Genomic DNA, 18,824 nt, shown 5'->3' with positions numbered 1-18,824 from the left:
TATAAATTTCCATTCCAATCAAGCATGAGCTCGCTTGTTTATTCAATTGGTCTCAGTCAAACTTTTGATCATGTGTTCTCCTGGTTTGTTGGAATGAAAATCTGCTGCCACACTGGCCCTTTGCAGGTAAGGTTGGACACCCCTGCCCTACAGATTATCCACAGACGCTTCAGTTGTTAAACTATTTGATGTAACTGTTGATTATCAACAGTGCTACGGTCAGGGTTGGTTTAAGATTAGCTTTAAAGAGTCCACGCTTCTTTTGAAAGGAGTTTGAAGTAATATGCAAACATTGTTAAAGTTCCAAAACATACCATTTTCTCTCCAGTCCACAGAATATATATATATATATATATATATGGAAACAAATCTGCAAAAACAGCCCATTTTGAATTTATTGTTTCTGCGATGTGGCAAACTTAACACATTTACCTACATATCTACATAATCAGGCCTGTTCATTCACACCAAAGATATAAGGACTGTTTCAGCTCTGAGTGCTTTGTGTATGACATGCAATACAGGGCAGCCAGTCAAAACAGAACTGATTTATATCATATCAGTCTTAAAGGCAAGGCAACAAAACGGCCTTTTAAATTCTAAAGGATAGAGTGAGGTCGGAAAATGTTAAAATAAATCTGTGCCTGTTTTTGGTACAAAAAATTGGAACAAATAACATGCAAAACATGGACACTACGTTTGTGGTTGAAGTTAAGTTTGCATTAAATACATTTATTTAATAGATATTTAACTGATTTTTAGTGAGCATCTATGGGGCATCTACAGTGGGGAAAAAAACATCACTTGCCTTTTCACTTTCACAATCAGTTACGGCATGCTTTATAGGCTTTACCACTTTTAAACAGCATTAGCCTATAGTCATGTGAAGAAGTAAGCACACTCCATGCAATGTCTCTGTTTTTTTGACATATGTGGACATCAGTATTTGACCTTCTGTTAAACTGTATGTACAGATAAGCATTATGTAATGGATTAAAACTAATTTTAAAAAGGACTTTGCAATCATTAGTCTAAGAACATTAACTGAGATGTCATTTTTGTTGGTTGAAAAAGTAAACACACTCGTGCCTTCAGTAACTGATAGAAACAGCTTTCAGTATGCGTTTCCTATATCCCCCACCCCCGCCCCCCACCCCCGCCAACAGTATTTCAATGGGATTCAGTTCTGGGTTTTGATTAGGCCATTCTATAACCCTCATTTTCTTCCTTTTCAGCCATTCCTTGGTGGATTTACTTATATGTTTGGGGTCATTATCCTCTTGGAAGGCCCACTTCTTCAGCTTCAACCACATTCTTTCTGAAGGAGATCTAGGCACCACAACACCACCCACTCCAATAACAAAGAGCAAACCAGACCAGATACCTGAGGCTTAAACAAAACACAAACTCTAATGGTGTGCTTGTCATTAGCACCTGATTGTGTGCACCTGGTTTTAGTTTCGACGCATTTGAAGTAGTGACATTTGTAGGAGTGTACATCCTTTGTCCACATTACTGTGTAATATAACAGAATTATAACATATCACAATTGCATTTACATAAAGGGAGACAAAAAAATCTCACTTGCTACATTGTTTCATCTTCATCTGTCAACACTGTTTAAAAAAGACTAGATATCTGTATCTCCAAATATTTAGACAAAGCTTAAACTTTTCCTGGGGTGTGCTTACTTCTTCACATGTCTGCCTGTATGCTCTTATGGATTAAGACTTCTTCATCTCGGAGAAATGGTGAAAAAAATGGTTGCTTGACCCTTGAGCTGTGGTGGTATGTTTAATATCTTGCTACAGAGATGGTCGTGGTCAGTCTCCTATTAGTCTCATTGATTTTCCATTAGCCAGATCATTTGAAGTATGTTAGGTGTCACTTAAACAGCATCGAAGATGAGTTTCCTCTCATTAAACGTGGCGGTTAAGAATAAAGGCTCTTCATGTCAAGAGAATTATTTGCATTATTAATTCACTGCACCTCCATTAAAGTTCATTACACGCCATCAGCATAGTGGCAATGGGTGGAAAAGAGGAGGATGTGTGTGAAGAGAAGTGGCTGAGTATTGAAAGACAGAGCCCCATATTTAGCCTTTCATGGGAAATGTCCTATTCATTGAGTGACGGATTTCTGCCCATGTAGTCACTGCCATTCACACTCATACCCGACCCATAGAACTTTTCTCCACAGCTACATCCATTATACTCCCAGTAGGAAATTACCATGCCAAATTACCATGCCAATTACAGGAGTTGAAAGAGTGTTGTCTCTTGGTGAGCTCTGTACAGGAGAGGGTGATAATGGTTGGATTGTACTGTACAAAAGCCAGCCACGAAGCAGTGTGTGAAAAAAAAAAAATCACTTACTGTGCCTGTCGCACAATTGCTATGACGACCTTATTTTCATGGCTATTAGAGCACATTAAATTTGAAGTGTAAATGTGAATGCTAGTAGCACATAGCACAGGCTGTGCCTTATGCACCATAGTGCAGAGTCACAGCACTTTTTGGGCTGTCATTTGATTTGCCTTTGAAAAGGTGGCCACAGTGGTTAATCACTGTACATAGTGCTTGTTGTACCTTTAAGAGCTGCAGTACCTAACATACACTGTACCGTAGTCGTCGATGAGACATGTCTTGGACATGCCTGCATCTTTTCCAGCCAGGACTGCATTGTCTAGGGAGCGTGGATGGAGGGGACAGGATGTCATTCAAAGTCAATTACACATAATTGGATACAAGCCCAGCAGCCTCCCCAGGAGCTGCCAGACAGGACCTTATAATAGACCAAAGGCCAGAACAGCAGGGCTATTCTCACCCCCGCTGCCTATAGTGAATGTGGACTGTACAGTAAGGCTGTATGCAGTCTGCATTTTAATCTCTGTTGTGTTTTAAGCCAAAAATATGAACAAAATGCTATTGCTTGATGTATGCCCAAACAGTTTATGTCTAACCACGTGAAAATATAGCTCATATACTGTGAAAAAATAGAAGATATGCTATTCATCTCTTCAGGCATTGTATTTTATTATGCATGCAAACACACAAATGGCCAGATACTATGAAAAATAACTGTTTGTACATTTTCATTGTGCAATTATTCATTTTAGTTTGTGGTTACAAACACGCCGTGCAAACTGCACCGGGCAAAATCCACAGTAGTAAACAACAACTTGCAGGAGCGTAAAAGAGCCATGGAAGAAAAATAAGTAGCCTACTATGAGGGGCTTTGTGTGTTTGGCATTGCAAATGCCGGGCAAACCTCTGGCGATGTTTAAGCTTGCATGATAACTGTTAACCTCATTTGGTCAGTGTGGTTCTGATACTTGTCATATTGTAACGTGATGCCTTTGACTTGAGAGCTTTGAGAGTCATTGTTTACTCACAGTAGTATAAGCATAAGTCGAGTAAGGTGAGGTGGTAATAGTTGGGTTGTGAAAATGTTATGGAAGAATGATCACTGAAATGTGAAGATAATAATAAATACATTTCTTTACATTTTCAGCCTGGATGAACAAATTTGTTTGCCTTTAATTGAGAGCTGCCTGAGACATACATGCAGAAACAAACATTATATAATTGATCAAGTAGATAGACAGACACACTGACAGGTAATAGATAGATAGATAGATAGATAGATAGATAGATAGATAGATAGATAGATTTTACACCAAAAACCTGCAACAGCCCTCAAACCACGTAAACCGTGAACACGTCGTCTTAACAGCATCATAAAAACGTGTTAACTCTCATTAACACCAGCATCGGGCTCCTCCCAGCGTGTCCCTGCTTGGCTCCGGCAGATATGCATATTCTAATTAGGGTGCCTTGCCCTGCGCTCTGATTGGTGGATGATCCTGTCTATCACCGTAGGGCGGGGCAACGCGCCTCCCAGCGCACGATGGAGAAAGGAGGGAATCCCAGTTTGAGGCGCGCGCGGTTGGGCTTATTCCGCGTTATCCGCCGGTTGATTAGAAATTAATAACAGAAAAGAAAAGAAAAGTTCTTGAGGACTAACTTCGGCATAAACGACGTGAAACATGGTCTGAAATGCGGACACGGACAGCGGGCTGAGCTGGTGAGTGGACCAAAGTGACCGTCCCCACCGAGTGAGAGAGTGAGAGAAAGAGAGGGAGACAGAAAGAAAGACGAACTTCAGGTGTCGGTGGAAATTGAAGAGGGGGCGAGCTGAACTTCTCGACGCTTCTTTCTTTCTCGCTTTTGTCTCCGCACTTTGTTTTGGTGGCTTTGTGTACTTCGCTGAGCTGCTGCTGGGTTTTAATAGCCTAAGGATAAGCATAGCCGTGGTGTTGGGTCGCACTAACTGCCACCGTTGTTTCTGACCATCCTATCGTTTTATAACGCTGTTCATTTTTTACTGAGAGGGGCTTTAAAGGAGAACTCCAGCGATTTTTCGAAATATCTGCCTTACTCAATCTTTACGATGCGAACAAAGTCCTCCAAAAGGATTTGATGAGAAATGCTCTGTTGTAGAGAAACAAACCCGCTCAGAGTTGTTCATAGTGGTGGTGATGGGAACCAGACGTCTGAACAGTTTAACGCCTCTAAAATCGCCCTCACAGAAAGTTGTTGTGAGTGACTGTTCTCGCGATACTCTTGGCCTGAACTGTTTTGCCATCACCAACATTACATATTCAAACCCAGAGAACACCTGTAGGTTCACGGGTTGTTTTGGCTGGTAAATAAAGTGGCTGTATTTGCATGGTGGACATCTCGACTCCTGCTTATCGCCACAACTGTGGGAAAAAAGTGTTTGTCTACAACACAGCCATTCATGTCCCACCACTTTCAGTGACTGGGTTATGCAGAAATCTGAAAGGTCGATGAAATTGCCCTTTGAAATACACTTCCCAAGAACTGTAACGGAAGCGCAGCTTGTTGTAAAAGTGACTGGCTCTTAAAGGGACAGTGTGTTGTAGCTGAAACGGTTCTGTATCCAACAGGTCAGTCTTTGTGCAGCTGTGCGTTGTCATTTCTGGATGAACTCACCCACAACTTTTCCAGACACGTTGCAAAAACCTCATTAATAAATGCACAAGTTGCCAAATACTTAACAGACTCCAGCAAATTAAACGTGGACACTTGCAGCTGACTGAGCTCACCAGTCGGTGTGGTTTATGTCTGTTAGAAGAATAGAAGTTGGTAAGTTTCAGTTGAGGGGCTTTAAATGCACAGCAGGCAAGGAATGAGACTAATCATCTCATAGATGATGACCCTTGCTCCCAATATTGTGGTATAGCTTAAGCCTTTTGTTGTTTGGGGAGTGGTATAATGGCAGGGTGCGGCGTCTGCTTAAAGAAGAACACTGTCCTACCAAAGAGACCCCTGGACGCCTGTGGTGTTTCAGCAGCTGGAGCAGACATAAGGTTGCAGTAGATGAGCTCAGACATGCCATTTGGCACCAGGGGTTTGGTCATGGTAACAAAACACCATGAGGTCCACTATATCACCATGGCACGGTTATGTGACTTTTGCTTTTTGTGAAACCGTCTCCTCAGTGGTCATGTGTTGCTGTATGTTAAAATGACACATCATTGCTGTCCAGAAAAGAGTATCTCAATTTCTTTTCTGCTCCATGTGAGCCTTTATGTTGTGCGAAATTTCTTGACCAATAGAAAAGCTCCAAAAGTAGCCTTTTCCGTATTTTACAGTAAAACTAAAGAGCAACAGTGAAGATATCACTGCTGTCGGAATAAAGCCTTGTATCTTCATTTTTGTCACTTTTCAGTTTTTGACAAAATTTGAAAATGCCTGTTGCCCTTTACATTGTCTGCACATTTTGTGATGGAAGGACTAAAGGAAACGGCCTAAAATGACTTGGAAATACGTCTGGTTCCATTGACTTACATTAAAAGTAAAGTAGGTTTTTTCCTTCTGCTGTAAAGTTCCCATTTTGGAGATTTTGTTCCGACAGCAGTGATCTGCTTATAGCTGCCTAATAGCTTCAATTTATGGCTGAAGATAACTTCTTTTAGTTGGCTTGTTTGTCAAATGCGAGTATGATCCTCCACTCTGAGCCAGAATAGGATGGTTTCGACTCTGGAGTTTGCAAACAAAGCATTTGAAACTATTTTGAGTCATTGGCACTTTAAGTAAATTGGGATCTGAGGCTGTTCTGAAGTCCCTGGCTGTGGTTTTAAATCATGGGCTTGAGAGCGATTGTTTGAAAGCTTAATTTTTTGGGATGTTGTTTTAAAGCAGGAATGTTCTACCACAAGGAACATTACAGTCATATTTTTGCATGTGGTGAAAATACTGTAGGCCTAGCAGTCTTCTTGCATCTAATGATGATCTGTGACCATCACAGCTGCACTAGTGTTGTTTTTTTCCACAAGTTTTATCACCGAAGCGAAGTCAGAGGTCCATAGTTCCCTCTCAAGGTTGTTAAATCTGTCCAGCATGTGGCCAAGAGCTTTAATATCTAGACAACAATAGCTCTGCAAAGAAAGCATGAAGGATTGACCCTTAGCCTTGTAGCCTCTCTTTAAGGGTCTCTTAAATAGCTGGTTTTATGAGACCACCAGTTTGTGAAGCAAGCAGCTAATGAGGAAATGCATATATTTCATGTCCAAGCTTTATCCAACCCTTATAAGGATGTGTGGTGCAGGACTTTTGTCTGTATATGTAGACGGTGCACAAAGGAATGGAGCTGTGTACGCTGCCTGCTCTGTCCGCAGCACTGTGCGGAGAGCGTTCCCTATTTTCATGCATTTCCTCTCTTTAAAATTTCATGTGTTTTCAGTTAGCTGGTTAAAATAGGAGAACTTTCTGTTTTTTGGCCTTTTGTCCATTAAGAGAAAAGCTCAGTCCGTTTGATGATCTGCCTCTTTTGTAAAGACGTGCTGGTTTTGATGCCACATTGTAAAAAGATGTATATCACAGTTAAAAACTTGGACTGAGTGATTTGAATATGTATTATTTGATTATTATGATTTTTTTCTGACCGGTATTACTGTCGTGATTGAGATTATTTTCTTTTCTTTTTTCTGTGGTTTAAACGGTGAATGTAGGGTGCCGGGCTGCTAGTTCACAAGCTAAGGTCAAATTTCTCCAATTGAAGTTTGTTTAGACAATGTTGAATAATGCCAGGTGTAATTAAACTGCTAGCTCTCATGATTTTGGGCTGTGGTATGGCGTTGGCTTCACTCGAAAAGACCAATGGTTTTGCCGCTTGGGAACCCCTGGATGTGTGATTTAGTTTTTTTTTTGTTTGAGGCCCGTCACAATTATTTAATTTGAGACATTGAATTTCCATTTGAAAACTTTTGAGCCAAAGCAGTCGGCGTAGTGTAATCAGTGGGGCCCCACAGCTGTGAACCTGTTGTAGCTGTTCCTGATTTTTGTGGGCTAAAAATTCCAATATCTGATACTATTGACGTAATTATGAAATGTAGTTTTATATTTAGGTATAGCTTGTTTGTTTCGTACTCATAGTTTTAGTTGAGCAGTGCTTTGCTGACCGATATGATTATCGGTGATCAGTCATCACACTTTTTAAACTCCGTCTTAATAAATCGTAGCCCTGTGTGTGAAACTACCCAGAATGCTTTTTGATTTTAATCACCTATTATATTTCATATTTTCCATTAAAACCTTTTTTGTTGTCGTAGCGTTATTCTCATGCTGAATGTGATGTTTGGATGTATGTTTTTGTCTTAGCGCGATTGTTTTGTGTTTAAGTTCACCACCTGAGCCTGTATTACTGTCATATAGTTCAAATTTGAGTACCACCTATTGAGCTGCTCAGTAGCCCAACTGTCTATGGTTTTGATTTTTCATAGGGATACTGAGTTTGCGCTGTGGGGGTGGTCTTTTGCAAAAAGACTGAGGCAGATAATACTGTGGGTGTCAAGTAATGGTCAGAATAATGATCTAATTGATGTATTTGCCAGTTCCTAATAATTCTGTAGAATCAAGACATTTTTAACACATAAAATATCGAAAATTGAATAAAATCTTATTCCCAGAATCGAAACCAGACAATTTGTGTTATTGCCATTCTTTTCTGTAGTAACGATTGTCTTTAACTGCCTATAATGAAACGGCAGAAGTGTCGCTTCTTTGCACGTGGACAGCTATGTTGGGACCTAGCTATAAAAAGCAGGCGAGCTAAGATGGGCGTTGAAAGCTTTGGGGAAGGACTAAACCACTGTCCTGCAGAAAAGCAGCGGACAAATTAGTGGCGTGGGCGGCTTCCTCTTAGCCAGCCGTCCCTGGCAGTGCAGACCCAGAACTCCCCACCACAGGTCTGGTCAACACCCTGCTATGTGTCTGACCACAAAGCTCAGCGTGGAGCAGTTCTTTCCTTACTGTTTTATATCTTTGACTGGTGACTTGCTAAAATCTGACACTGATATAGCCGAATATGATGGAATGACTGCTTTCAGAGGTGCTGGTACCTCTGTGTGGCTCTTGCTTGTCCACACAAATGTCACCTGCTAATTGCCCAATCGAGAGAGACTAACCTAGCTGAACAGATGGAAATGTGCGTCTTGCTCGTGTTCGGGTCGTCACCCCTAAATGGCGACAAATTGAAAAGCCCAGAGAAGATTAATGCCACAATTCAAATTGGATTGTGTTCTTTCACGTCACGTCTCAGCCTTTGCCTGCGTGGTCTGAAAAGGAAATGAAGATTAAACATCAGCAGTAGCTTAAGCGATGTGTTAAATGAGCTATCAGATTAAGCTCATTGTGTTGAATATAGAGGGGGTGCGCACTGTCGCTGAGTGCAGTTTGGCAGTCTGGGGACGGTGCCCTAACCACATGGAACTGCTGGGGGAAATGCTCGTCTTTTGAGCTCAGTGTTATGTTTATTATTTTTTCACCCTGAATACCACTTTAACCACTCGAGATGTAGTCATTCTGTACAGAGCACTGTAATTAAGTATATTATATTTAAATGGCGCTGCTTCTCAGTGTATTCAGTACCTCTGATCCATTATCCAGCCTTACATATGGTCGGATCACTGCTGAGCACATTGTATAGCCCACCCGCCTCTCTTAGAGTTGCTGATAATGGAAATGTGGTACATTCCCTGTTTGGAGAGGCTGTGTAATTTATCATTTGGCTTTGTAAATGGGCTGCTGGCTGGGCTTCAGGATACTACACAGGCTACTTTGTTGTCAGGTGTTCAGACAGTGGCCTCAAAAGGTGGGCAGAAGGTGTAGTTTTTGGCCCATTGTCCTTCAGCCTACATAAGTACATAACTGAGCCCACATATCCGTATCCGATTTTAATTGAGTTTTATATATTCCCACTTATGGCATTCGTTTGGCTTCATATATACAAAAATTCTTGATTTGTTTGTACATTATGTTTTGATCTCTCTCTGTATCCTTTACAATTAAACAGGCTGCTTTTGTTCTGCCTTTAAGACCAGCATACAGCCATATGCAAAAAAATACCACCATAAAATGACATGTTTTGTTGATTTGCTAAGTGGAAATACCATCCTCTACAGGGAACAGAGTAAAATATTGCATTTTCTGCGCATTTTAGTTTAACCTGTTTAACCAATTAAAAATGTGCCATAACTTTTCCACAATTATGTGTTTTCTGAATATATTAAACTTCTGCAAATACACCGATATTGTGCATTAAAATATGTGTGTTCTTTGTAGAGGATTTGTCAACTTATTTTTACTTAGGAAACCTACAAAACATGAATGGATGCGAACTTAAGGAAACAGCTGTATGTAAATGAATTCTGTTCTGATTGGCTGTCCTACCTTATACTTCGTTTCAAAAAGTAGTCCAGGCTGAAACACTCCTTATAGCTTCAGTTATGTTGTTTTGTTTTGTTTTTTATGACCTCACACACACAGTGAATTTAAAACATTTTTTTTTTTTATCAAAGTTTTCATATATGGACTAGGGAGTGAATGGTACATTTTGAAATTTTAATATTTATGTTCTACCTCAAACTTTTATTCCAAAAAAGCAAGGAAATTTGGGTTTGTATGAAATGGACCCTTTGACATTTCACAATTATACTTGGGTTATTATTATTATTATTATTGTTATTAGGAGTAGTAGGAGTAGTAATATTAGTATGATTAGGGTACAGAATGACTATATATATATATATATATACATATATATATATATATATGTATATATATATATATATATATATATATATATATATATATACATACAATTATTAAAAAAATTATTTTTAATTAAAAATATATGTTGGTTAAAGAAGAGGGCATCCTCAGAGGATCAGTTGAAATGACAAATGACACAAACAGATGAAGCGCTATGTAAGAGTTTGGTTTTTGTGTGTTGTGTAGAACTACAGCCGTACTAGCCAAAGATACTCATGGGCTGCATTGTCTGAACCGATCACTAATTGAAACCTTGATCGATGGACTGAGTCCAGCTGTCACTCGAGTGGGACGGCCGCTCCCCTCACTCTAATCATAAGTGCAAACACAGCTGGGACAGAAGTGGCAGAAACAGACCGGTGACTTCTGGAGGAGACCGTCTATTGTTTCCTGATGATGGATGTAAGGAGTAGAGAGTGATCCGCTCCCCCGTGGATCGTTGGTACAGCATCCATGGTTTCGTTTATGTACATGATTGCCCTGCAGTTTTAACAGCTAATGCTTAAAAAAAACTTTGTTCACATGACGTTTTGGAGAATTTTCAAATAATTTCTAAGAGTAAATAAATGAGTGATTTAGCAAGATCGCTAGATCCTCATTAGATGTATTTGCAGAAGACGTCCATCTAATACAGGGGTTTGCATTTTCTGGAGTCTTGGCTTTATTACATAAAACATGCTATACTTCGCAGCTCAGTGTTTACTGAGTGTGTAGTAATGTGTAATAATTGAATGTTCCCTTACTCTCCTCTCACTTCTTCACACGAGAAATCAGCGCTATGTGACAAGCTAATGGCAATGTTGAATAAAAGCCATAGAGTTCTGCTTCTTCATTAAATATAAAATTACTGTTATCACTTACTGTAACCACACTTGTTGTATGACTGAACCAAGTGGTTAGGATCGTTCTCACACCCAGTATTGTGTTTTAAGTGTACAAGCCAGTCATTTCTACTGTCACGACAAACATAATTAATAACTGAACAAAAATAAACCAGTAAATATACACAAAATATAACCTTGAAGTTTTGATGCGAGTAGCTGTTGGTATTTCATGTCTTTTTATTTTGCAGAATAGTAAATGGTGCTTTTTATAAGTTTCTATTTGTTAAAAGAAAAGATCATTTTTTATGTTTATACATCCAAAAAAGTCTGTACTTTCATAATAGTTTATATATTTATAATATATTTAATACTTTTGTATTAATAGTAATACATTCTTAGCTGCTGCCGGTGCCACTGACCTGAAGTCTGATGAAGATGTGTACTAGTGTGTGATGAAATGGTTGTTCTTTTAGAGTTTACTTCTCACAGCACGCACTTGGCTTTGTTTTGTAAGACAATTTGTGAGTCTATTGGTTATTTTTACCTTGCGTATTTGTGAGCTGACTGGACAGTGGTTAACATCAAGCCTTGAGGTGTCAAGCAAGAAACAAGAAGTTAATGAATTACAGCCAGAAAGGTGTTCTTGACTGTCTCATCACTTGCTCTGAGCTCCACTGTTTGACTGTGGCCTGTATTTCAGGCTGCTTCTGCTATTACAAGCTGGCACGGTTCTGTAAACAGATTTGCTTTTTCAGCTGTAAACTCAGTCTTGCAGTGATTCTCTTCAGCAGAGCTAGGTGTGGAAGAAGGGAGTGCTGTCCTAATGAGAGGCCTTTAAATCTATTTGTCCTCACTCTTAGCCAAGAAGACGTGAGTAGATCCAGTAATGGCTGCTTTTTTGTGTCCAAATAAGCGATTCTGTCTTTGCCTGCCTTTTTCATTCAGATTGTTTTTTAAATAAGACTGTCGGATGGGCAAAGCAGTTAGATCAGTTCAGCTGGTAAGGTTAGGCTGTGTTACCATAAGCTATTCCTGGGAACAGACATTCGGTTGTCATTCGAGAAGCTCTCTGCTAATCCATCTCAGCTCGGGCATAGATGGTGTTAATGACATGCCCAAGAGAACTGTGTTTCAAGTGCTGACATTTATATGGTGGACTTTCAGAGTTGAGTTTTCAGCAGAACTGGCCTGCTCCATGGCTGCTTTCAGTAGACTCTGATGTAATGCCTCTGGCTGTGGTCTGGCCTTGAGTATGTGTGCTCTCCTTAAGGATTAGTGGCCATGGGTCATCGCTATCCCACCACGCTTCACGCTCAACAGGCCTTTTGTTGGCTCTGCAAATGGGCCACCATGATGCGGAATTTCCAGAAGCACTTTTAAGCATCCAAGTTTTACTTTTGGACTAAGTTCATTTACTTTGAGAAGCATTCGGTCAACAATGATTTTTTTGTTTGTTTGTTTTGTTTTTAAATCTACATATTTACCCAGTCTTTTAGAGACCCTTGGTATGGCGCCTTATGCTTACAGCTGTAGATGGTTATAGTATTTGCATTTTAAATTGCTTGCATAAGAGAAAAGCCAGATGTTCTGCTTGACAGCAGAGTGACAGAAACTAATATAGGCTATGAATAAATATCATTGCATCATATGTTTGTGCTAGTGTTGTGATATTGAGACTACCATACACATTTTAGTATGCACTGGTGAATTTAAGATTAGCCTGCACTATTTTTTACCGTATTTTTTAAATGTAATTTTCCGTGAATAATGAATCCCCAAATTCATCAAAACACCCACAGAATGTCACCTGGAGCTGTGCTTGGTCAAGACGCTAGCAGTGCACAGCTGGTTAGAGGTCTCGTTTGCATACTGCAACCTTCTGCAATACCAGGATTTCATTACTTGTAGCTGTCTTGCAATGCCTGCAAATAATTGCTTTCCAGATGCTCATAGTCATGTTATGTTTACTCAGTCGTCCTCAGAGTTTCTAATTCCAGTGATGAGACGGCGTGCATATCCTCTGGGGGTGATATTGTGTCTAATATTTGACAGGAAAGTGTCAGTCTACAGGCTGATCCAGTGTTAATGTTTTTTGGAGTACCAGAGCAATACCTAAATCAAACTTACATTGGCATTCATTTTCTGTATTATCAGGTTCTTTTTCTTGCATTCTTGAGTAGCTCATGGAGTTGTGAAACACTTGTTCTATCAGTGCCGATGTATTCCATCCTCTCTTTGGGGGAAATCTCATTACGATCAGGACATTGTAATGACTAATTTTTTATCCTCAGCCACAAAGTTTCCCTTGACATGAATTTTCACAGAAAGAGGGGTAATTTTCAGCATGAAAGATTTATCTGTGCTGTAAAATGTGCCGTGGTGGGTGAAGGCTATCAAATGCTGTGGGCTGCCGCTTTTCAAACCTCACTTGTAGCTGCACTTAAAAAAAAAAAAAAAAAAATATTATGCTGAGGTTTGGTGTCCATTGGTTCAGAACAGTGTGAGCTTGTTTGTCTTTCATACTGTATTGGACACAGAACACTGTTCTCCCTCAACTAATGATGAGTTTATGATCCATCTGCTCTCTGAGTTTCTGATAATTGGGTAACCTTATATGACCAGGTTTATTAGTTTCATTCATTCCATGTTCCTGTTTAATCCTAATCTGAGCAGTGAACAGGAAATCCCCTGCCTGTTTCTGTCTGTATTTCATAGCAGGAGGGTCAGACCATCTCATTATCCCTGTGTGGCTATCTTGAGGCATAGCTTGTTGTCCAAGATTGTGGTTAATCATGGTCTGGGCTGTGGAGTGCCAGGCTATTATAATTAGTGCTGGAGCTTCCCGTTTGCCAGCAGCAAGTTTTAAGCAAGGGCAGTATCTCTGCTGGTGCTTGAGTGCAGGCTTTCCTCTGGGAGGGCTGCATTCTGTTATGTAGTTTAATGGAATTCCTCTAAATGTACCCTGGCTCACCCTGGAAAACTTGAACAAATTCCAATAGAGGCACCCTCAGCCTAAATGCACACACACGTGGTCTGACCATAGCACTCTGGTCACAGTGCTTGTAGCACGCACATTTGTGGTAGGAAAGAACACAAGGGTACTGCGAATTATGTGTTGGGCTTGAGTTATGGTGTCTAGCTTGCTGTTGTCTATGCTTTTTGGCAGCGTTGGTCTTTTCTTGGTTTTCCGATTGTGTTGTTAAATTGTTCCCTTACTGTTCTTTCTAGTTATTATTTTTGGAAATGGGCATACATCTTAGTGACAGACTCTTGCAGGAGACAACGTGTCTGAGTGCTAAAGCTGGCATATGGCGGTCTGTCTCATGTGAGCCCTTGGACTCGTATCGTCTCCACTCGGGAGCTGAGGTAGCCTCTCTGGGGGTAGATCCATTGCATGGGAGCTAGATCACCAAGCTCAGAGCTCTTATTGCTTCCCTCCTCCCTGAGACCCCATCTCTCTTAGTAGAGGTTAGCATTCAGCCCTGAGTTTAAGCTGTGAGGTCACTGCCTCTGCTTCTATCAAGGTCAAAACAGAGCTTGTTTTGTTTTTAGGCCTGCCTCCCGGGTGAAATAGCGAGTCAGGCTCTTCTTCCTGTTCCACTGAGTGAGGAATTGGAGGCACTAAGAAAATACTCCCTTGTCCTTTCACTGAAAGAAAAGCTTGACCCGTCCTGACCTCCCTGAGCTGAAGCATCTGCTTGTCGGCTCCCACACTGCTTGATGGTACATCGCCGTGATTCATTTCAGCAGGCATGTCCTGAAGGAGGAAGATGAATGACCACGATAAATGAAGGCCTCAGTGTGATTGGAGAAGGCTTGAGTGCTCTGTAACCAGCTTCTAGAGTATGTGGTGGTGAGAGCCTGACCAAGTCGGAAGTTCTGCCTGCTGTTCTGGTGTGCAGCTCTTGTCACCTTCACTTATAACTCCATAGACATTAACCTTTGACTCAACTTTCTGTACAGCAGAGTTAGTTCCTCTAGCAGTCTGTTTCAAGCCATTTTAGCAGCCCGATATAGTTGGACATGCTTGGCACTTGTTTTCCATGCTCATTCCCATACCACAGACTTTTCATAGCAGGGAAAATGGACCTGGAAGCCATTCTCATTCTGGAATGGCCATAAAAAAACTCAACATGTCATACAGCTGCACACCACTTTGGCTCTGTGTCCCTTGCAAACTCTTCGTTCTTAATGAGTATGGTGTAACAGTAAAGAAGAGCGAGGCACAAACTGATACATTTTGTTTTTTGCAGTAGTGTTTGAGCAAGATTAATCATTTTTAGACCTGCAACGTCTACATCTCAGCTACAAATGAAGGTGGAAACATTTGTTTCTAGCACAGTACTGTTTGCAAAGTAATTCGGACACAAGCAGTGAGTGCAATGTTGCAATAAACCCTACCAGTCCAGTACATTGATGAAAAATGGCATTGAATAGTTTTTCTTGTTTGAAGATGACCACCTTTCCAACCTCAAAAAATGGAATTATATTGAATTATATATTATTCTCATATATATATATATATATATATATATATATATATATATATATATGTGTGTGTGTGTGTGTGTGTGTGTGTATGTATGTATGTATGTATGTATGTGAATTATATTATATACACTGAAATGTAAATAAAATATGATTATTAAAGAGACTGTGAAACACTGGCAAATTTATTCTTGACCAAAGCAGTACAGCACAAAAACGAAACAAATGTGATTTCATATCAGACTTAATCACAATGCAGGAAAAAAAGGAAACGAACAAATAGGCAGAATATCTTAAATTGACAAAATTATGGGGTCACGTGGCCCATTAGCTTTGTTGTCACGTTGCCAACACCAGATCACGAAAGTGTTTGGTTGGTGAATTCATGTCCCTGGTGAATGTTCACAAAAATGAGCAAGAGGTTAAAAAAAATTATTTTGTATTTTTTTGCTGCTTAATGCGTTTAGTTGTAGTGTCACACAACAGTTAACTGTTAAGGCAGTACATTGGCATGGCTGGCCCTCACTGTGAGTTATTCATATGTATTAAAACAGAGCTATATATTACAGCTACCAAAAGAGCAATTAAAATCAGTAAATTCTGTGGCCTTTACACACAACTTAGTAATCAAAAACAAATGAAAAAAGTTAGTTTTATACAAATACTCCAGGGTGGATCCTGGGAAATATCTGTTGCTATGGGAATGTGAGAAGATAAACACTCTGAACCTGTTTAACTACACACAAGCATTTTATCTTGCATACAATATGAATATGATGCACCCTAGAGCAGTGGTTCACATATCAACATATCTTGATTCTGGGGTCACACTGCCCTGCATGTCCAGGGCAACCGGTTCACCTCAGGATGGGCTTATTAATTAGTTTGTTAGTTGCATCAAGTGTATTGGGAGCAGTGAGTAATACTGCAGGATCAGGATTGAGAACCACCCAAAAGCAAAGTGTAGTACTGACCTCATTGTTTTCTTCCTTTGGCTTTACTGCTGCTTTTTGTTTTGATCCTGTACGATGAGAACTTTTGATGGTCTTTTATCGTTAAAGCTGTTCAACTAGTTCTCTTGTAACTTCTCTGAGCATGTTCACATGACAAAGGCACTTGATGAGATGGAAAACAGGTTGGATTTTTAGAATATGTTTCCGGTGTGTAGAAGTCATACTGGGGATTCTGCACCAAGCAACTAATGTGTTTTTTTTGGTGTGCATGTTTTCTTTCACAGTATCATCATTATAAGGGTGGTTCAACACATTAGTGAAGTGTCTGAGTTTCTGGTGGTACTGAGACCATCTGCTGGATATATGAGTAAGGCCAGCCACATGCACTCTACTCCAGGCACTAAATGTGTTAGGTGCTGCGTGTGACCTCATTACCTAGATAGTAAAATCATGGATTCTCAGCATGGTTTCCTTTACAGCCCTCATCTTAATATTGATGCATTCCTATTCACAGTATGCTGTTACTGGCAAACTACATGATTCATTAAAATTGGTCGTGTTCAGGGTTTAGTGCAGTATAGTATAGGAAATCAATCAGAAATAAATATGATACAAATTCTGAAAGTATCTTCAATTATCATGATATTGCATTTGACTATTTTTATCATTATCCTGATTTATGTTTGTTATTGTGATACACCACATGTAGATTGTTAATCACTGTAATCAGAGTTTTGATGGCAGTTTGTAAATGTGGCACTACTAGCTGATTGTGTCAAAATATTGTGATTGTTTTCCCATTTATCTTCCTCTAATTTAAAGGCTGGGGGTGTTACAGAATCTTGGTGTTCTGGTTAGCATGGATATGTTCACAGTGCGCGGCCCGGTACATTTCTTTGTAAGTGCTGTATATGCTGCATGTGTTAGTGTGTAGGTTTGCACCCCTGTGAAAGTTGAGAGCTTTGTCAGGGTAACCTTGCCCCTTGGCAGAACTGAACTGTCAGCAGTATTCGGCCTATGTGCCTCAGTGGTTGGCACTTTTGGCAGCTTGCACTGCTATAGCCATAAATACATTCACATTGCTGACCAGGCTAAATGAATAGGATTCCTGTCTTGCGTGGTTATCTGTTTCTGGATCTAGATAAGCTTCAGGAGCCTGGACTTTGAGATTGGTTTTCCAGTGTCTTGCTGGTCAGTATGAACGGGATGACACTGGAAGATAACAGCAAATCACAATGTTTTGTGTTGAAGTGACTTTTGTCGTTCAGTTCATTAGCAATAAACATCTAAACTAGAGACGCACGATCTGAATTGGAAAAGATCAGAATCGTCAGACTTACTTTTTAACATTTTACTACTTTTATTCTGGCTGATCTGTGTTGCAAATTTGTGACATAAATGATATGAGTCAGGTAAATGCATTTGCACTGTAATTACCAGAACGTCATAGGATAATTATACATGACTCCTTGTGCTAAATAGCTGTTGCAACTTCCTTGCATGCAGCACTTTAATTCAGGTTATAAATGTTCATCTGTTTTTCATTTCTGAATCTAAAACACCAGTTTAGCTCATTAAAGAGCAAATAGTCTTATTTATGTTGTTACTTGGATTTTAGAAAGTACTGGAGATCTACTAGTCTCTTCCTTTAGCCCACACGATATGAGTTTCAGATTTAAAACACTGGCAGCAGAAATTGGATTTCAAATAATCAACTGTAAACCATTTGGCTTTAAAGAAGTCTGAATTGCCCATGAAAGTTCGTGATCGGTATATTCATACTCATTAGCTTGTTACTCAACGGCAAAGCGGTTTTCCAAAGTGACAATTTGAATGCAATCCCTGTAACACAAATAAATAAATAAACAAATGAAACAAACATTTGGCTGGCTGGCCCCAGTTTCCTGTGCATTGTTAATGTAACACCTGACCTTTTGGGTGGGGGTCATTATGCTGTGTTTACAGGAGGCTTGAGTAACAGACCTCATTTGTGCTCACGAGTGTGTTTGTGTTTGTTCGTGGGAACCAGTAGAGTTCACTGCTGTCTAAACAGAGCTTTGATGGTCTTTTGATGGTCAAACTCTGATTAGCACCTATTTTAAGAAACATCCATTTCCGCTGGAGATAGTATAACTATAACGTGCAGCCTGTTGGCTGTTCAGACTCTTAGTGATTTAACAATAGGACATTTTTAATAAACAAAGGTATCCTCTCCAAGGCCTCTTCCTATTTAAGGGAAAGCTCAGTGTTTCGGTCAGGTGATGAAGGACAATTAAGCCTTGACTCAAGTTGTCAGCAACGTATGAACCTTATTTGGTAAGCTTGGTGCTGATGTTTGTTATGGCTGATTTTAGAAGACAGAAATGGTCAAATCTCTTAAAACTACAAAAAAATGTCTTTTTTTGGTTTGTTTGTTTGTT

The 18,824-nt window shown here is 39.9% G+C and overlaps 1 protein-coding gene across 3 annotated transcripts in view; it reads left to right on the top strand.

Moving 5' to 3' along the window:
* The first annotated feature begins 3,940 nt into the window (after window positions 1-3,940).
* The window catches only part of tiam2a (TIAM Rac1 associated GEF 2a), an 88,504-nt gene continuing 73,620 nt past the window's right edge, over window positions 3,941-18,824 (top strand). For all 3 annotated transcript variants that reach the window (XM_017723860.2, XM_017723859.2, XM_017723857.2), the window contains exon 1: window positions 3,941-4,086. The gene's annotated coding sequence lies outside the window, so the exon portion shown is untranslated. The remainder of the gene's footprint in view (window positions 4,087-18,824) is intronic.

Source organism: Pygocentrus nattereri, chromosome 10, assembly GCF_015220715.1.
Source record: "Pygocentrus nattereri isolate fPygNat1 chromosome 10, fPygNat1.pri, whole genome shotgun sequence".
Lineage (NCBI taxonomy): Eukaryota > Metazoa > Chordata > Actinopteri > Characiformes > Serrasalmidae > Pygocentrus > Pygocentrus nattereri.
This window is presented reverse-complemented; position numbering and strand designations above follow the sequence as displayed.